Source organism: Pongo pygmaeus, chromosome 5 (assembly GCF_028885625.2).
Source record: "Pongo pygmaeus isolate AG05252 chromosome 5, NHGRI_mPonPyg2-v2.0_pri, whole genome shotgun sequence".
Classification (NCBI taxonomy): Eukaryota; Metazoa; Chordata; class Mammalia; order Primates; family Hominidae; genus Pongo; species Pongo pygmaeus.
In genome coordinates this window covers 9,129,859-9,147,849 of record NC_072378.2, presented here as the reverse complement: position 1 = coordinate 9,147,849, position 17,991 = coordinate 9,129,859, and the positions used below count along the sequence as shown (strand labels likewise).

The following is a 17,991-nucleotide window of genomic DNA, read 5'->3' as shown; positions in this document are numbered from 1 at the left end:
CTTCATTGCTGCAACCTTATCCTAGCTTCCAAGTTCTCTCCTGGGCAACTGCCATGGTCACCCTATGGTCTGCCAATTTCCAAGCTTTCTTCACTCATCCCAGTTCATCCTCCATACAGCTGCAGCAGCAGGTGAACTTTCTAAAAAGCAAATTTAATTATTCCGGTTCTCTTCTGTGTTGCCATCATCTTCATTCTTCCCCCATTGCCACCTGCCTACGATAAAGTGCAAACTCCCCAGGATGGAATAATGGCTATAAATGACTGTGGCTAGCCTTGCACTGTAAAATATGGTAGCCATTAGCCACAAGTACTTTGAGCACTTGAAATGTGGCTAGTCCAACAGAAGTGTGCTTTAAGTGTAAAACATGTGCCAGATTCCAAAGACTTAGCATGAAAAAGAATGTAAAATATCTCTTCAATATTTTTATTTTGATCACATGTTGAAATGATATTTTGGATATATTGGGTTAAGCAAAATATATTATTTAAATTACCTTTTTTGTTTTCTTTTTCTTGCCTTTTTTAAATGGGGCTACTAGAAAATTTCAAACTACGTAGGTGGCTTGCATCAAGATTTCTATTAGATTGCATTGACTAACCGTGCTGAACTTTCGGTAGCTTCCAGGATCTACCAGTCTGCCCAGAATGCCCTCCTTCCACTTCTCCACTTCCAGAACTTGCCCTGGTAAAGGTGAATTTGTCTTGAAACACTCAATTTCCCTACAAAACTCTTACTAACGTTAATGCTGTATGCAAGGGCCTTCACTGTGCAGCCACATGTGGGCGTCCAAATTTCCGAAATCTACTCCTCGGGCACATGACCATCATCATCAGAGCAAATTCTTAACTAGTGTTTCCCATGTGCTAAGCACTGTTCTAAGTGCTTTACATTTATTTATTCAATCCTTATAAGAGCCCCCAAAGGAGGCCTCTAGTACCATTTAATCGCCATAGCAATCCTATGTGGTATGTATTATTCTCATGCCATTTTACAGATGGTGCACAGAGATGTAACCTTCCTCGTCACTCACCCAGCTCTGGAAGGTGCTCGTAGCAATTCCACTCTACTGGCTCTCTAATTTTCAGCCAGTTATTGCTGCCTCCACTCCAATCTTCCCTGCCTCATGCTTTTGTTCATGCTGAACTTTGGCTTTTCTGAATTGTCACACTTCATTATCCAATACCAATTGCTTGGTAGCTTAATTATCCACCATCAATTGATAAAATGCCCATGACAGGAACGATCAAACCATCTTGTTCACTGAAATATCCTCAGTGCCTAACAGATGCCTGGCACATAGTCATCAGTCAATAAATACTTTTAAATTGAAAAACAAAGATTCCAGGCCTATTGTTTTTCCTTCTGAATTGTATATAGGAACCGTAGACATATAAGCAAGACATAAAAATAATAGTGATAATAATAACAATAGCGGCTGCCTAGCATTGAATCCCTGTCGTGACAGGTCATATGCATTTTTCTCAGATCCTCACTGCCCTGTGAGGTGGGCACCATTGTCCTCAGTCATAGATGAGAACACTCAAACCACAGTGCTTCTTGCTGGAGGAATCACAGCTGCCTAGAGCCCTTCGAAGTGTTCAAATCACGATTTGATCCTTTCTCTCCATCGTGAGGCTCTAGGAAACACTCCCTGAAACCAAAAGGTTACCAAGACTAGTTGGAAAGAGAATGGATTCTATCTTCACTAAAATTATCAGAGTGCTGCTTTCATGAGGTAGAAAGCTGGCCCAAAGGGGCACTGACCAGCTTGAAGTTTTCTTCTTCCTTCCCTAGGGCACCAGGATATGGGAAAGCGAGGATGCCAAACACAAATGCTCCTTCCACTGCCTTGTGCAGGGTTGCCCTTCAGTTAGAGGATCAGTGACAGCAGAACCATGCATCTGTACTCAATTCCCCTGCCCGTAACCCCCAACTCTGCCCCTAACTCTCCCTGTAGCCACACAAACCCTTCAGATCTTCAGGAGGCCATATTTATTCAGACTTTAATAATTAAGCACTCCTCAAAGACTTTCTGTTTTCACCCAAATCTCTCCTAGGATGCAGGACTAAGCCCCTGCACTCTGAGGCTTTGCCTTATCAGGACTTGGTGATGGGTGCCTTCTACAATTCCTAGAAAACACGGTCTGTCAACCACTGGTTCTCACCCTGGTTCCATGTACACAGACATGCTTAAACTATACAACGTTGCAATAGAGTTGATAGCAGAGAGAGAGAATATCTTCTCTTCCTTCATATTGTCAAGGTGCCCACCCTGGTGCTGAGCAAGCTTTTGCTGAGTCATTCTTTTATTCAGCAAACATTTATTTTGATCCTACCATGAGCAAATGCATTAGACCATGAGTCTTGGTGAAAATCAATAGAAGTTCTTCATGGTTCTTGCTTTTAAAAACGATTTGTGTATCAGCATACACAAATATCTAGAAGGTCAAGAAGAATGGCATACATTCTATGGAAAATGAACATACCAAGTCCTATAGTTGTCTTGTGGAAAAATGGGTGAGGGCTGATCAAGGAAATTTTAATGGAAGAGATAACAATGAAACTGAGCCTTGAAAATTGGATGGCGGCTTGCAGTGACTGGCAGAGATTTTTTATGGCCCCATTTGGTTATATCACATCCATTATTATTATTATTATCATTATTTTTTGAGACAGAGTCTTGCTCTGTCGCCCAGGCTGGAATACAGTGGCCCAATCTCGGCTCACTGCAAGCTCTGCCTCCCAGGTTCACGCCATTCTCCTGCCTCAGCCTCCCAAGTAGCTGGGACTACAGATGACCACCACCATGCCCAGCTAATTTTTTATATTTTAGTAGAGATGGGGTTTCACCATGTTAGCCAGGCTGGTCTCAATCTCCTGACCTCGTGATCCACCCGTCTTGGCCTGCCAAAGTGCTGAGATTACAGGCGTGAGCCACCATGCCCAGCCCATTATTTTTTTAAGATTATGTATTTATATAGATTTAATGATTATCTAAACTAAATATAAAACTGGCCTATATGCCCATTGTATGATTTTGAATGCATTTCTAAAGTATCAGAGTATCAATTAATTTAATAAATACTAGCTAAGGGGCTGTTAAGGTTTTGGTAATTTAGGAAATCCAAATATAAACAAAAGAGAGTTTATATCTTCAAGGATTTTACAACCTAATGAGGCACTAGTAATAGTAAGTTAAATATGCTGAGTACCGTCTATATGCCAGGTATTGATCTAAACTTATTTTTGAATATTAGTTCATATATAACCTGAATACAACCAATATTATTCCCAATGTACAGATGAGGGCACAGAGCAGAATGACACAGATGTTTTAATACAAACATAAAATGATTGGCATTACCATAGAGGTTTGATGCCATAGATCAAGGGGGCCTAACATTAAGTCGGGGTTCTGAACCAATGGAGGAATGATGATTGATTGGTTTCTTTGTTCTGCTTATAGACCATGACTAGATAGTTATTAAGAGGAAATTATTAATTCCTTCTTCTTTTCTAATGCTAACATCTTCATTATGAACGGCCAGTAACATTTATATAAAAGTTTCATTTTTCTTAAAAGCATCACGTCTATCATTTAAAAACTATATTTGAAGTAGTAGATTTCTGTACCACCAAAAGTTGAAATAATGTTCAAAATTTACTGAAGGTACATAAACATTATTTTAAATATACTTGCAAAATCACTTTAGGTATGTTTTTTGGAGTACCTAAAATAATTACTTAACTCAAGCAGGTAGCTCAGATATTCAATGGTAAATAAAATCAAATGCAATTCCAGGGATGGGCATAATTCTATTGACAGACAGGTCTGGGCCGAGGCAGAGAGCTGAGGGCAGCGTTTTGGCCCTGGAGTTGCCAGATGCTCTTTTCACGATATTCTGCAAGCTTTGGAGGAGGCTGTGGTAGAGAGACTGTAAGATATGAATTTAACCCCTGTATCCAAACCTATCAAAAAACCAGCAGAGAGATAAGCCATCTAATAAGGATAGAAACAGTAGGCGAAACAAATGTGACTTCCTATCTTCAGGGTGCTCTCTAGGTAATGATAAAGAAAATCATGGAAGTTTAGGAACTGTGGATCTAAAGTTGATTTATTAAAGAGTCAGAAGATTTTTTGCACAATATACTAGCTATAAATGCATAAAAAACCTGCAGGACTTCTCTGGAAATGTTTCTGTATTGATTTCATTGTTGCTTGAGTCAGATATGGATGTTTTCCTTTTATGCAAAATGCTGATGTGCACCAATTTGTGACTGGGTTCGTGCCTTCAGGAATTCTCTGTAGGGCATGTAAGTAACCATATTGTAACAGTTTGAAATTGGAAGAATCTCATTTTCCATTTCTTTTCACTTACTCAGCAACAAAAAACTAAAGGCCAATGACAACCCTTCTCTTCCCCACTCATCTCATCCAGAAAGAGGGAAAATACTTTAGTTAATACTTTGACACATTGTATTCATTTTCTGGACTCTTTCACCTTTTGATTACTGCACTGCTCTCTCCCAATTCTTTCTAAAAACAAGAATTCTCTGGAGACCATTGTTTATTTAACATAAAATATTATCTTCTAAGGAAGGTAATTACTAGGTGATGGTCCTAACACATCTCAAATGACGTCGGTTTGCAATGTCCCATATGCAGTGCTCAGCAGAGGGTTAAATAAAGCAGCAGGTTAAAATTGGCTTTCAGATGAAACTTAGAAAGCACATACAGATTTTCTTTTCAAGAAAGACTTTTGCATTTTTCTTTTAGTTATGTGCTTTTAATTTCCTGCACCTACATCAACATTTGTGGCACACCTTTGTTGTCTCTGCGGCAACTGTAAAAATTTTGCAAGGAAGGCAATGCGTTGCGATCATATTTCCAAGCCTGTAGAACACAGTTGACCCTGTCCTAGTCTTTGAAAGTCAATAGGTGAAGTTTTTGACAGAGGGGACTTCGATGATGGGTTGGAGCCCAGGGACTGTTCAGGATGTCTACTGTACAGAGGAATCTGGCTGAATCACACTGTATTGGATTCTGATGAGGGAGCTGAGTCTATGCGGGCTCAAGGACATTGTGTATGGTTAGTCTCTGAGATACAAGAACACACAGGATAAAAACATGAGAAGAAAAAATAGCATAAGTAATCTGCCTATAGATTTTTAAGAAATAAAACATATATATACATATCACTATTTGTTAAATATTGCAAGAGAATAATTTCATCTAATATCATTGTAAAAGGGAACAGTGTGGCAAAGAAGTACAACTGTAGCAAATTATCTAATTGTGACCCTCTGCATTTCACTATCTCTTGAGCTTTGCTTATTTTAATTATGGGTATCACACTGGACTCAAGAGGACACTCATTACCCCCAATAAATATCTGAATCCAGGTGAGGCAAAATTGTTTAGAGCAAAATTGTTTAGGCAAAATTGTTACCCTATGTTCAAATCCCAGTTCTGCTCTTACTGTCCTTGCGACCTTGAGTATGTTATTTAATCTTACTAAGAACCCTTTACTTACTGTAAAACAGATACAACAGTCATAATACCTACTTCACTGATTTTTTGGAGAGAAGTAAGTTAGAAAATCTATATTAAGTGCCAGTGCTAAAGTCCAGTACATTGGGAAAAACTGGCTGAATATTAAGTAACCATTATCATATCAAACAAAACCTTTCATTGATTTATTATTTTCTATACTTGAGACCGGATGAAATTTTCAAAAAATTATTATTATTATTATTATTATTTTGAGATGGAGTCTTGCTCTGTCACCCAGGCTGGAGTGCAGTAGTGTGATCTTGGCTCACTGCAACCTCCACCTCCCGGGTTCAAGCAATTCTCCTGCCTCAGCCTCCTGAGTAGCTGCTATTACAGGCACATGCCACCACGCCAGGCTAACTTTTGTATTTTTAATAGAGATGGGGTTTCACTATGTTGGTCAGGCTGGTCTCAAACTCCTGACCTCGTAATTTGCCCGCCTCGACCTCCTGAAGTGCTGAGATTACAGGCGTGAGCCACCGTTCCCAGCCATTTTTATTAAACATTAGCATATACTTGATCTTTGAGGCCACTGTAATTCAGAAAATACTTGCATTCACTTGCAAAAAATGCACACACACATACACAAAACCCGTAAGTTAACAACAGGACTGAGAAAAATATAAATCAGAGGGAGGAAATGGAATACATATTTGAGGTCTGTACTGGCAGCGCCAAATCAGAAAGCAGAAGCCACAGCAGTTTCTTAAACAGAGAATATTTAACGGGAAGAAGTGATAGCAACATAGAAAGTTGTTACTTAGGTAACTAAAAAGATAAGAACACAATTAAGAAAAAAATGAGAAGAAAAAACAATATGAATAAACTGCCTGTAAATTTTAAGCAATAAAAATGTTTATACATATATGTGTGTATATGTATATATCACTATTTGTTAAATATTGCAAGAGAATAACTTCATATACTATCGTGGCAAAAGAGAACACTGCAACAAAGGAATATTGCAGAGGTACAACTTCTGAAAGCAGCTTTGATACTTACAGATGAAGGGGAAATGGGAAGAGGTAGGAATTATTCAAATTTGTGGGCTGGAACCTAAACCTCTGAGGAAGGGGCTGGTTTTGCAAGAACTGGCAAATTTGCAAACTGGACTCAACTGCTTCTGCAGGAAAAAAACTGCTGATGCTGGGGTGAAGAATGTTCCTAGGGTGAGTGTCACAGAGACAATGGGCAGTAGAACAGAGCACCAGGGAGCCAGTGAGAAGGAAACAGGAACGAGTAAGGCCCTTCTCCCTCTTCTAGCCTTGCCGTCTCCTTCCCGTGTCCTTTATCTCCCCCCACCACTCCACCTCTGCCACCTCACAAAGCAGCATATAGGAGAGTGGGGGACAGAGATGCTGCATCTGAATTCCAATCTTTAGTCTGAACCTTCCTGTCTAGCAAATAAAAAGAAAAGTAAAGTAAAACAATCAGGCAAAATTAAGTGCAAACATTGTTCTCAGAAAGCCGTCCTATAATGTCTTCTTATCTTTTAAGAAAAGCCGAACTCAGGACATCGAAGTACAAGTGAGAAAATATTCATGCCTCTAAAACAGTATGACTCAGTCAAAGGAAAAAATAAATTATCAGAAATGTAACACCAAATTGAGTTATAAAATAAAAGTTGTTGTCAACTAAGGAAAGCATGTCATGGTATATCTCAGAGAGGAACCTCATTTGAGTGCAGTTAATCCCCCCCAAAATGGTAGAGCGACAGTGGGGTTGCTCTGGAATCCTACTTTACAATTTTCAAGCTACTTTCAAAATAGGAATTTCTAGTTTATGAGCTTGGATGCTAAAAGTATTGTATACTTTATAGTGAAGCCTATTAATGCTTTCTCCAGAGGACATTAGACACAGTTTTCGTTGTCCAATACAGTCATGTGCCACATAACATTGTGGTTGAAGACCATATGTATGACAGTGATCCCATAATATTCTAAAACTGTATTTTTACTCTATCTTTTCTATGTTTACATAGGCTTAGATATACAAATGGTTACAATTGTGTTCTAATTGCCTGCAGTATTCAGTACAGTACCATGCTGTATAGGTTTGTAGCCTAAGAGCAATAGGCTCCACCATAGAGCTTAGGCATATAGTAGGCTCTACCATCTAGGTGTGTATAAATATCATCTCTGATGGTCACACAATGACAAAATTGCCTAATGACACATTTCTGGGAATGTATCTCCATCATTAAGTGATGCATGACTCTGTGGCAATTCTCATGTTACTGTGCCTATGTGAGTAGCAGAAATCACCACCAACCAGAAATTTTGGAAATTCTAGATATATATTTTTCCATTCTTCCTCACAACAGTGGCATGCTAGTTGTGGCACTCAGCGTCCTGTGCCTGGGTAGAAAGTGGTGTCACTGCAGCATCTAGTGCTCAGTGCTGGTGGCAGTGGAGCTCTCATTAGACACGTCCTGTGTCCAGTTTGGGGCACTGTTCTCATGAGAGAGACTCTGGCTTCTCAGCTGTCTCAGTGTCTTCTCCTCTTCTTGGTTACCTGGCTGCTCAAGGAGGTATTGTTTGTCCTCCTCACTTTCCGTTGGCTTCTCCCTAGGCACAGTTTTGCATAGCCAGCCCTGGATATCGGTGAGTCACAAGATGAGGTCAAGGTGAACATTCTGAGGACAATTCTGATACCTGAGTTAGCCAACTTCTGAGGGCTCCCATCTGACGAGGCTGAGAAGAGTGTGACACTGTCTGAAGAATGAAGATGTTTTCAGCAGCTCCTTGTTGTTCTGCCTCAGAATCCCAGTTGGAGGAAGAACTAATAGGCTCTGTCCAGCTAACCACCTATAGGAGTCCTGCTCTCTTCCAAGCTGTCTATTCTGTATGTTAACCTTCAGACTGATCTAGGGAGCCCTCCTTTTTGCCTCCCAGTTCATCACTGTGTCCCAGCAACAAGACCTGTCGCCAGGAACAAAGTCTCCCTGATAGAGCAGTGGGTAGATTGCACCATCTAAATTCCAGTTCAATTAAGAGCCTCACCTGCAATCCTGGGACATGTATCCTTTCTCTGCCTAAAATTTGATATAAAGTAAATGAATATTTGAAATTAACAAACTACAATACAGTTGACTTTATACGGTCAGTTTTAACTCCCTATGCGGTCAAAAAATTTACATGTAAATTTTGACTCTCCCAAAACTTAACTAGTAATAGCCTAATGTTGCCAGGAAGCTTTACTGAAACATAAACAGTTGATTAACATGTTTTTATATTATATGTATTATATACTGTATTCTTAAAGTAAGCTAGAGAAAAGAAAATATCATTAACAAAATCGTAAAGAAGCAAAACTATACTCACTATTCATTAAGTGGAAGTAGATCATCATCCTCATTGTCTTCACATTGAGTAGGCTGAGGAGGAGGAAGGAGAGGAGAGGTTGTTCTTGCTGTCTCAGGGGTGGCAGAGGCCGAAGAGGTGGAGGAGGTGGAAGGGAAAGCAGGAAAAACAAGAGAGGCAGCCACACGTTTTGTAATTAACAGAAATACATAGTAATTCCTGGCAAACTTTTTTACTTTTTCACTTTTTCATTTCTCTAAAAAATGTTTCTATATGGTACCAATCCTTCCACCACTTGCTTTAGTTTCAGCACCCGCGTCATAGAAGGGTCTATGTTGTGGAAACAGTCAAAAGCAGTCCTGAACCATCAGAACCCTTCTACCAAATTGTCGAACGTAAATGTGTTTCCTGGCACGGCTTCTCCTGTGTCTTCTTCCTCGTCGTCTGGCACTGATTCAGAAGCGCTCATCTCCATCAAGTCATCTTCTGTTAATTCCTCTGGTGTGATGTCTGTAAGTTCTTAAATTTCTTTAAGATCCATATCTTGAAATCCTGCACCCTCCATCTTTTTTGCCTTATCCACAATCTCTTTCATGATTTCCTTGATTGGCTCTGTTGTAAATCCTATGAAGTCATGCGCAACATCTGGACACAGTTTTCTCCAGCAGGAATTTATTGTTTCTGGCTCAGTGGCTTTCACAGCTTTTTCAATAACAATGATGGCATCTTTAATGGTATAATCCTCCCAGACATTCATGATATTCTCTCAATTGAGGGTTCTCTTCCATAGCCTTAACAATCTTTTCCATATAATACCCTGTGAAATAAGCCTTAAAAGTCCTAATGACCTCCTGATCTGGAGGGCAAATTAGAGACTTTTGCAGGGGAGGCACATAGACTACTTTGATGCTTCTGTGGTTGAACTCATGGGGTTCTTGGTGGCCAGAGACATTGCCCAACATCAAAAGAACTTTGAAAGGAAGTTACTTACTGGCAAGGTACTGCCTGTCTTCAGGGACAAAGCATGGATAAAACCAATACAGAAAAAGTGTTCCCATTGTCCAGGCCTTCTTATTATACAATCAAAAGACTGACAGCTGGTCTTTATCTTTTCCCTTCAAGACTTGGAGCTTAGCAGCCTTATAGATAAGGGGAGTCCTGATTGTAAACCTGACTGCATTTGCACAAACCAGTAGAGTTATTCTGTTCCATCCTGCCTTAAATCCTGGTGCTCACTTCTCTTCCTTACTAATAAATGTCCTTTGTGGTATTTTTTCTTCTATAAAAGGGCACTTCCAATTGCATTAAAAACCTGTTCAGGCAGATATCATTTCTTCTCAATGAGGTTTTCTTTTCTTTTCTTTTTTTTTTTCCGAAATGGAGGCTTGCTCTGTCACCCAGGCTGGAGTGCAGTGGCCAAATCTCGGCTCGCTGCAACCTCCGCTTCCCAGGTTCAAGCGATTCTCCTGCCTCAGCCTCCCGAATAGCTGGGATTACAGGCGTGAACCACCACACCCAGCTACTTTTTGTATCTTTAGTAGAGATGGGGTTTCACCACGTTGGCCAGGCTGATCTCAAACTTCTGACCTTCTGATTCACCCTCCTCGGCCTCCCAAAGTGCTGGGATTATAGGCGTGAGCCACCACACGTGGCCCTCAATGATTTTCTTAATGGCATCTGGGACTTGTTTGCTGCCTCCTGGTCAGCAGAAGCTGCTTCTCCTCTAACTCTAACATTTTTAAAGACAAATCACTTTCAAAAATTATCAAACCATCCTTTGCTGGCATTCACTTCCCCAGCTTTATATATCTCCCCCTCCTTTTACTTTAAGTTGTTACTTTGCTTTTTGTCAAATCATATTAGAGTTTATAGATATGTCTTTCTTATAGCAATCCTAGACCCACATAAAAGCTGCATTTTCTATACGAGATAAAAAGGTATTTCATAAAAAAGTGCAAGTTTTTTGTGCCTGCTGGCATAGCTGCAGCTACAGCTTCATAAATTTCTTTTTCATTTTTCACAATGGTTTTTATGGGGGAACCATGAAATGAAATGGTGGGCAACCAGCAGCTGGTAGACCTCAATCTAGGACATATATTGAGCAATTCAAATAATTCTTGTAATATCATGACTTTTTGCTGCTTTTGGGGAGCAATTTCAGCATCACTCGTGGCCCTTCATATGGGTCCCATGGTGTTATTAAAGATTTGCAGTGTTGCATTAAACATGATGAAGAATATGCAAGAACCACAAAGATCACTATTTATTGCAATACACTATTTACTGGAGAGAGGGACTATTCACTCAGGGATGATGAACATCACATGTGTTTTAAGTGAATACTGGCAACACTTGAGCTCACCGCAATAACAACAGGAGGTGGCTACAAAATTACGACAGTAGTATAGTATATAGTACATTGAATTTTCTGCACTTATGACTTCATATTGCATCTTTGTGCTTCTTTGCATTTCTTTCAACAGCAAATGGCACCACATATGGTCTGTAAATGTTTGTGTGCATAAGTTTTGAACATTTTTAAATGTTTGTTATAGATTTGTGTATATTTTATAGTAGTAAATGTTTAAATAAACTAGCATGTACATGTATTCTACGCATTCATGACACACCTAATTTCTTAATTTTTTACATAGTTCCAAGCTACACAGTTCACCTGTGAGTTTTTTCAAATTGTCACAAATCTCCAAAAATTTTTCCAGTATATTTATTGAAAAAGATCCACATATAAGTGGACCCACGCCGTTCAAACCCATGTTGTTCAAGGGTTAACTGTAAATCTCTGCAATGAAGAAAAACGTGACCATGTGACTAAGTTATCCCCAGTACAATGTAAGCAGGTGTGCATTTGATGTCCCTGGTACCCTACTGTCCTGTGCACACCAGTTCTACTATCCGGTGAACACTCTGGGCAGGAGACATGACCAGGATGAGTCCCACTCCAGCATTCTCCAGATGTTTTATCTGCCCTGTAGCCTCTCCTAACCTTTCCATGTCTACCAATAGTCCTATATACATCCTGTTGCCGGCCAGCCAGGGGTGATGTATGCTGCCCATGTGGTTTGGATCCAGGAAGAGTATTTTCTGGTCTACATGCTATTATGAAGGCTGCCCACACCCATACCCAGGGAATATTGTATACTAATCTTTCCACCCTTTTCGTGCTCTTTTTTAAAGAAGATTCTGTTGAACAAACTACTCTTAACATTTCACAAATGATATTTAGAAAGATGTGACTTCAAACCTTTTCCTTTACCAGGGAATACTCCAAAGATTCTACTTATTTCCCTTCATTTTGTAAATGTGTGGAGGAGTCTTTTGAAAATATTAGGAGAATATACTTGTAAACATTCACAATAAATTCCTTTTAGATTTTACTAGAAAATTTTAGTTTGTGTATATATATTTTTTTAATTTTCAAAATTCTTCTATTGCTGAGAATTTTAGAGTTTTTATCAGTCTTCCTGTCATGGTGCCTGGCCTGGGATAGATAGATTTTTAGCAAGCACAAACATCTACAAAAGAATATAAAATGACAAAGTGATCAAATCCTCATGGTACCATGTACAATAATAGGAAAATGGGTCAAAAATATGCTCAAAGTTGCATAATTAATATTTTACCCTAAAAAATGTGAGAAGTCAAAAGCATGGCATGGATATGATGGCATTCTGTGCTCATTCCCAAATATGAGAGTGAACAATTACAAAATTATCTTCCTTTTTACCAGTAAGTTATCTGTAAAGTTAGTCTCTCAGTTTTGCTCAGGGCCTGTATTTCCAGTGGCTGTCCTGCCTTTACCTACCAATAATAGACATAGTTTATAAGTTCAACCAATGATACATCGAAACAGATGTTTGTTTTCCACAAGCCACACCCTAAGCAAAAGAAAGCCTTAGGATACTAACAAGCTAATGTAGTTTATGGGCATAAGAATTCAATGTTTAGAAGATTATAAAAACAAGGTTTACAGAATTATTTTAATTATTCATTAAGATATTCTCTCTTTCTTTTGGGAATATCTTTTTTATAATACTTAAGATTGTATGGTCATTAAAAAAAACTCCAGAGGGCACAAGATTTCCCCATCCTTGCCTGGGAAAGATTTTCTTCTGAGCTATAAATGTTAAGATCCTAAACCTTTATAGATGCCTTCTGGTGATGCAAGAGGCCTAGGGGACAAGTTTTGAAAAGGGGTGCTTAAAAATATTCCCTGGGAATGAGAGATGTTTAAAAAAATGCTGCTGTTATTCGGAACCATATGAAATTGCTGATACTCAACTATTTTGATCTACAGAAGGGCCACTTCATATGGCTCAGCCTGCCACTCTGACTGATATATTGTATTATAGGTTTATAGTACCTTATAGTTAGCAGAGCCCTTTCTCATACATGATTTTATTCCACCCTCAAATAATCCATGTGGTAGGAAAGTTATAACTATTTCTTTCTCATAGATGAGAAATCTGTGCTTTAGAGGAAAGATGGGGCTTCCTGGCCTGCGTCATGTAACTCTAAAGAAGCTGAGCTGGTGCTCAGACTCCCACTGCAGGCTTCTCAGTAGCAGGCATGGCCTTCACATACAGGTGTCAGGACGGCTCCCAGCTGGGGCAGGAAGTGCAGGCCAACATGGAGACAGAACTCATCTCCCAGCTGAAGTTTCCTGGCTGTCCTTTTCTAATTTACACCAAAACTTGGTCAAATGAATACAGAAACAGAATCACTTCCCTACAGCAGGGATAATCCTTCATAACTGGTCTTCATTACTGATGTTTGGAATGTATTTTTCCCCTCAGTGGAATAAAGGCTGTTGATGTACCCGGATTATTGGGCATATCTGGTTTGTTACAACTTTGAGAAGGGTCAACAACCTTAGGGGTATATTCATCGTATAGATTCCCATCAGTGATAGGAGGGCAGAGTGGTAGGCAGAATTCTTAATGGCTCCCAAGATTCCCACCCCCTGGTATACAGAGCCTGTATATGTACCTTCCCTTGAATATCTTAGTGGGATCTGTGAGTATAATAAGGTGGTTACTCCTATGATTGTGTTATGTTCTATAAGACTCCTTCTTAGAAGACTAGAGAAGGAGTCTCCTGCAATATGTCATACCAAATTCTGCCAATAACCAGTGAGCTTGGAGGAGACGCCTGAGCTCCAGATGAGACTACAGCCCCAGCTGACCCCCCTTGATTCAGTCTGGTTAGAAACTCTGAATAGAGGAGTCACCTAACTTGAACCTGGAATCCTGACCCATTTAAATGCTAAGGTAATAAATTTGTGTTGTTTTAAGCCTTTAAGTTTGTGGTAACTTGTCATCCAGCAATAGAAAACTAATACCAAGACATAGTGCTTCAGATACTTTCATGATTTGCCTACATGAGATTAACCTAAGTTGCCTAACTATTCATTTTCAAGGCTTGAAGAGCATTTATGTGAAGAGAATAATCCATAACCCTGTATGCTAAACTCAAAAGCTATGTTATGTCAACTCATACATTTTCTTTATTCAGTTTCTGGAAAACAACATAATAATAGACTTTCTGTAACATACATATATTTGCTATCTGAAATATTCTCAACAATAAACATTTCTGTTTTCTTTCACAATATAGAAAATTTAAGTAAATACATGCAGTTTTGTTAGTTTTTTTAAACATAATATAAATAATTGCTGTGCTATGTTAGATTGTGTTAACGTTTGCATGGTCCTGCACATTGGTTATGTATTAGCTTCATTTTATAGATGAATACATTAAACCATAGATTAGTTGAAATAATTTGTTTAGAACTAGTAACTGGCAATGTTGGAATAAACTCAGCTTTTTTGACTCCTGAGTTCAAGGTTATTTTGATCATGGCATTCCTAAAAAAGCAAAATAAAGAAAATACAATAACTGTAATGGAGAAAAGTGAATACTTTTTTCCACAAGAACTAAAATAACAACAACAGCAAAAATCCTTTGGTTAGGAGTGATCATGTTGGTGGATGTGGTGTTTAAGCCAGTTTTCTCCGTAACTAAGTTAGAGCCTCAGGAGCCTGGGATTCCCTCCTGAGATAGCTCCCCTGGCTCCACCCTCTGTTAATTCACCAAAATGTATATTTTTTACCTTGCTGATATTGATTTGATTTGCAGAGACTTTACTTCTTCAGGATTTCAACTTTCTGCTCATCTTTTGTGTAGATGTTTTAGATGACCTTTACTGCTTCTGAGTCTGTCCCTACATTAAGTCTGTGTCTGTTTTTTCCTTTGTGCGTGGAACTCCAGTGTAGTTTATGCCCTGGAATCTCCTGAAGGTGTTAAGGTCATCTTGGGTTCTACAATATGCCAATTCTGTCCAGGTCGAATTGCTTATACTGAGAGTTGAATGTTCAAACAATTTAAACCAATGAGCTATGTTCGGTATTTGTTTGATATGTATAAAATATAAAAAATAAGTAATTTTATATCTATATTAACTTGCTAATGAATTGTATAAACCCTTAATGACTGGAATTTTTCATAAATTAAGTATCTAACTATAATTAAACTGGTTAAAAATAATTGAAGTAGACTTAATGGTCAATCAGGCATGAGATATCATCCATTGCAAAGGTGTTTAACAATTTCTTTTCATATTATGGAGAAAAATATAGGTCAGAAGAAAACAGCAATGTTTTTGTATTTTTCTATAACAAAAGTTGATATAAACATTTTTCAGGCATAGTGTATATAAAATATTTTATTTCACAATGACTACAACTAATTCTGGAACAATAGATTATCCACTTGAAGCATCTATTTCAAAAAATACCAAAATCAGGGTTAAAAAATTAGAAGCCTTTAAAAAGTTTAATTGCTATTTCTTAAATTTTACTTTAAATGTAATGATCCAACTTAACCCAACTTATAATAGAATATAATTGGTTATGCTAAAACATTATGCAAAGAAAACATATTTCAAAGTAATTTGTATAGAATGATAATTTATTTGGACAATTCTGATGGAAAGAGCAAACATCAATATTGTTTTTCTTTTCATGCAAAGAATATGGATCATTTCTTTACTCTTCTACATTTTTTTAAGTTATTCCACAAGGAAATACATTATTTTGGTAATAAATAATTAAAATATGATATTTTTACATTCAGCAATTAATATAGATAAGTATAAAGGAAAGGACTTTCAAAAGTCACTCGCCTGGGGTGTGTTCTCCATGAATAGTTTCTGGATTTCAGATCACCTCATCTGATTTCTCTGTCCTGACTTTTGACCATACTCTCTAAGTCTATCTTCACTTTCCATGGTTTCCTGGTATTCTCTTTCAAGTTCTGGTCTTGCCTCTTGACAATTCTTTTTTTTTTTTTTTTTTTTTTTGCTTTTGCCTCTTCTCTGGTTTCCATTTTGAAAAAATCGAACGTCCTCCTTATTGGTAAATCCACACTTCTTAATCTCTATGTTGATAATTCCCTACGTTAACTGTCTTCTTCTTCTTGAAACAATCTCTCCATTGGCTTCCATGCCACCGTATCCTCCTGGCTTTCTTCCTCTCTGACTGCTTCCTAATCTCATTTACCAGTTATTTCTTAGGTTTTATTCTTCTGTGTTAAATGTATGCTTTCCTCTGGACTCTGACCTAAATTCTTTTCTTTTCCTGTAATATGCTGTTAACCATTTGCCAAATCTTTACTACCAAAATGCTGCCAAAACCCACACTTTTGCGTCCAACCCATGACTTCTCTTCTTAGCTATAGACCCACGTAAGTGAGAGCCCATATACCACACTCAATGTGTCAAAACCAGAGCTCCTCATGTGTCCCTCCAATCCCGATCCTCTTCTCATGTTCCTTACACAACAAATAATGCTATCATCTTCCCAGCTGATTGTTCAGAAATTTTGGAGTCCTATGTAACCCCATCTTTTCTTTTTTCTCCTGTGTTCAATTAATTACCAAATGATACTGATTTCCAAAATCTATCCACTTGTCATTATCTCCATTATCTTCTCCATAGTTTAATCCAACATCAACTGTTTTCTTGGCTAAAGCAAGCTCTTAACTGATTTCCCCACAATTACTCTTGCTCTCCTAAATTTATAGTTCACACTACAGTGAGGGTTATTATTATTATTATTATTTTGCCAAAGCAAAATGGTCTTTTATTGTCTCAAAAAAAATTCTTACTAATTCGAAGAGTCTCTTTATCTAGACCCTGCATTCCTTTTCAGTCTTATCATAAACAATTATCTTCTGTCTATATATTCCAGTCATACTGAACTTTTTCCTTTAGGGTTTTTGCATCGTATTGCATCGTAAATCTATTTTTCTTACATTCTGTTTTCTGGTTTAATGTCTATTCCTCTTTCAGTTCTTGGTTTATATGCCAGTTCTTCTAGGAAGTCTGCATTGATTCATCCCTTTCCTCAGACTCAGTAAGATCCCTTTCTTTTAAACTTCAATAGCACAAGTTAGTTCCTTAATATTTGCCATCTCCACTTGACTATACATTTAAGGAGGGCAAGCCTGTGTGTACTTTTGCTTTGCAGTTTTTTTCTCAGGACCTACAACAATGCAGACTCTATAACGGTGCAGTCACGTTGCAGATACTCAAAAAACATGTGTTGAATAAATGACTGATGGGACGGTGTTGGTTCTTACATACCAGCTGTCCCCAGTGTTCTGCCAGCTCCTTGTCAGCTGAGGCCTTGTCCCAATTATGAAAGAATACAGAGAAAAGACAGAGAAATAACTTACCACTCTTCCTTGTCCTGACATGCCCTGGACCATGCCTTTTTACAAGCTGCTGAGCCTTAGTTATTATGTGTGAGGAACAGAGTATTTCTTGCAGCCCAAGAAGGTCTTTCTTTCTCTGCATTCATGGAAGGAATAGGGATAAGTGTGTGCAATTGCTGGCTCTGGTCCTAATCAGAAGCTTGAAGAACCAGAAAACCCATGACATATGTCTTGTTTTCTGTCTGAGAGTTTGCACGTTGACATCAATCAGTGGTCAGTGAGGAACTGCAGACTACGTGGAATGGGGCTGGGAGTGGAAGAAGGAATGTTACTGCTTCATCCAAAACAAATTTCTCAATTGTTTGACAGTTGTTGAGCAATGAGAAAAGATGCAGTCAA

General features: G+C 38.4%; 1 long non-coding RNA gene across 1 annotated transcript in view; it reads right to left on the bottom strand.

The window, feature by feature from the left end:
• Positions 1-17,747, bottom strand: part of LOC134739643 (uncharacterized) — a 56,192-nt gene extending 38,445 nt beyond the window's left edge. Inside the window, exon 1 of the long non-coding RNA XR_010126508.1 lies at positions 17,614-17,747. This is a non-coding gene — a long non-coding RNA (uncharacterized LOC134739643). The remainder of the gene's footprint in view (positions 1-17,613) is intronic.
• Between the last annotated feature and the right edge of the window lie 244 nt (positions 17,748-17,991).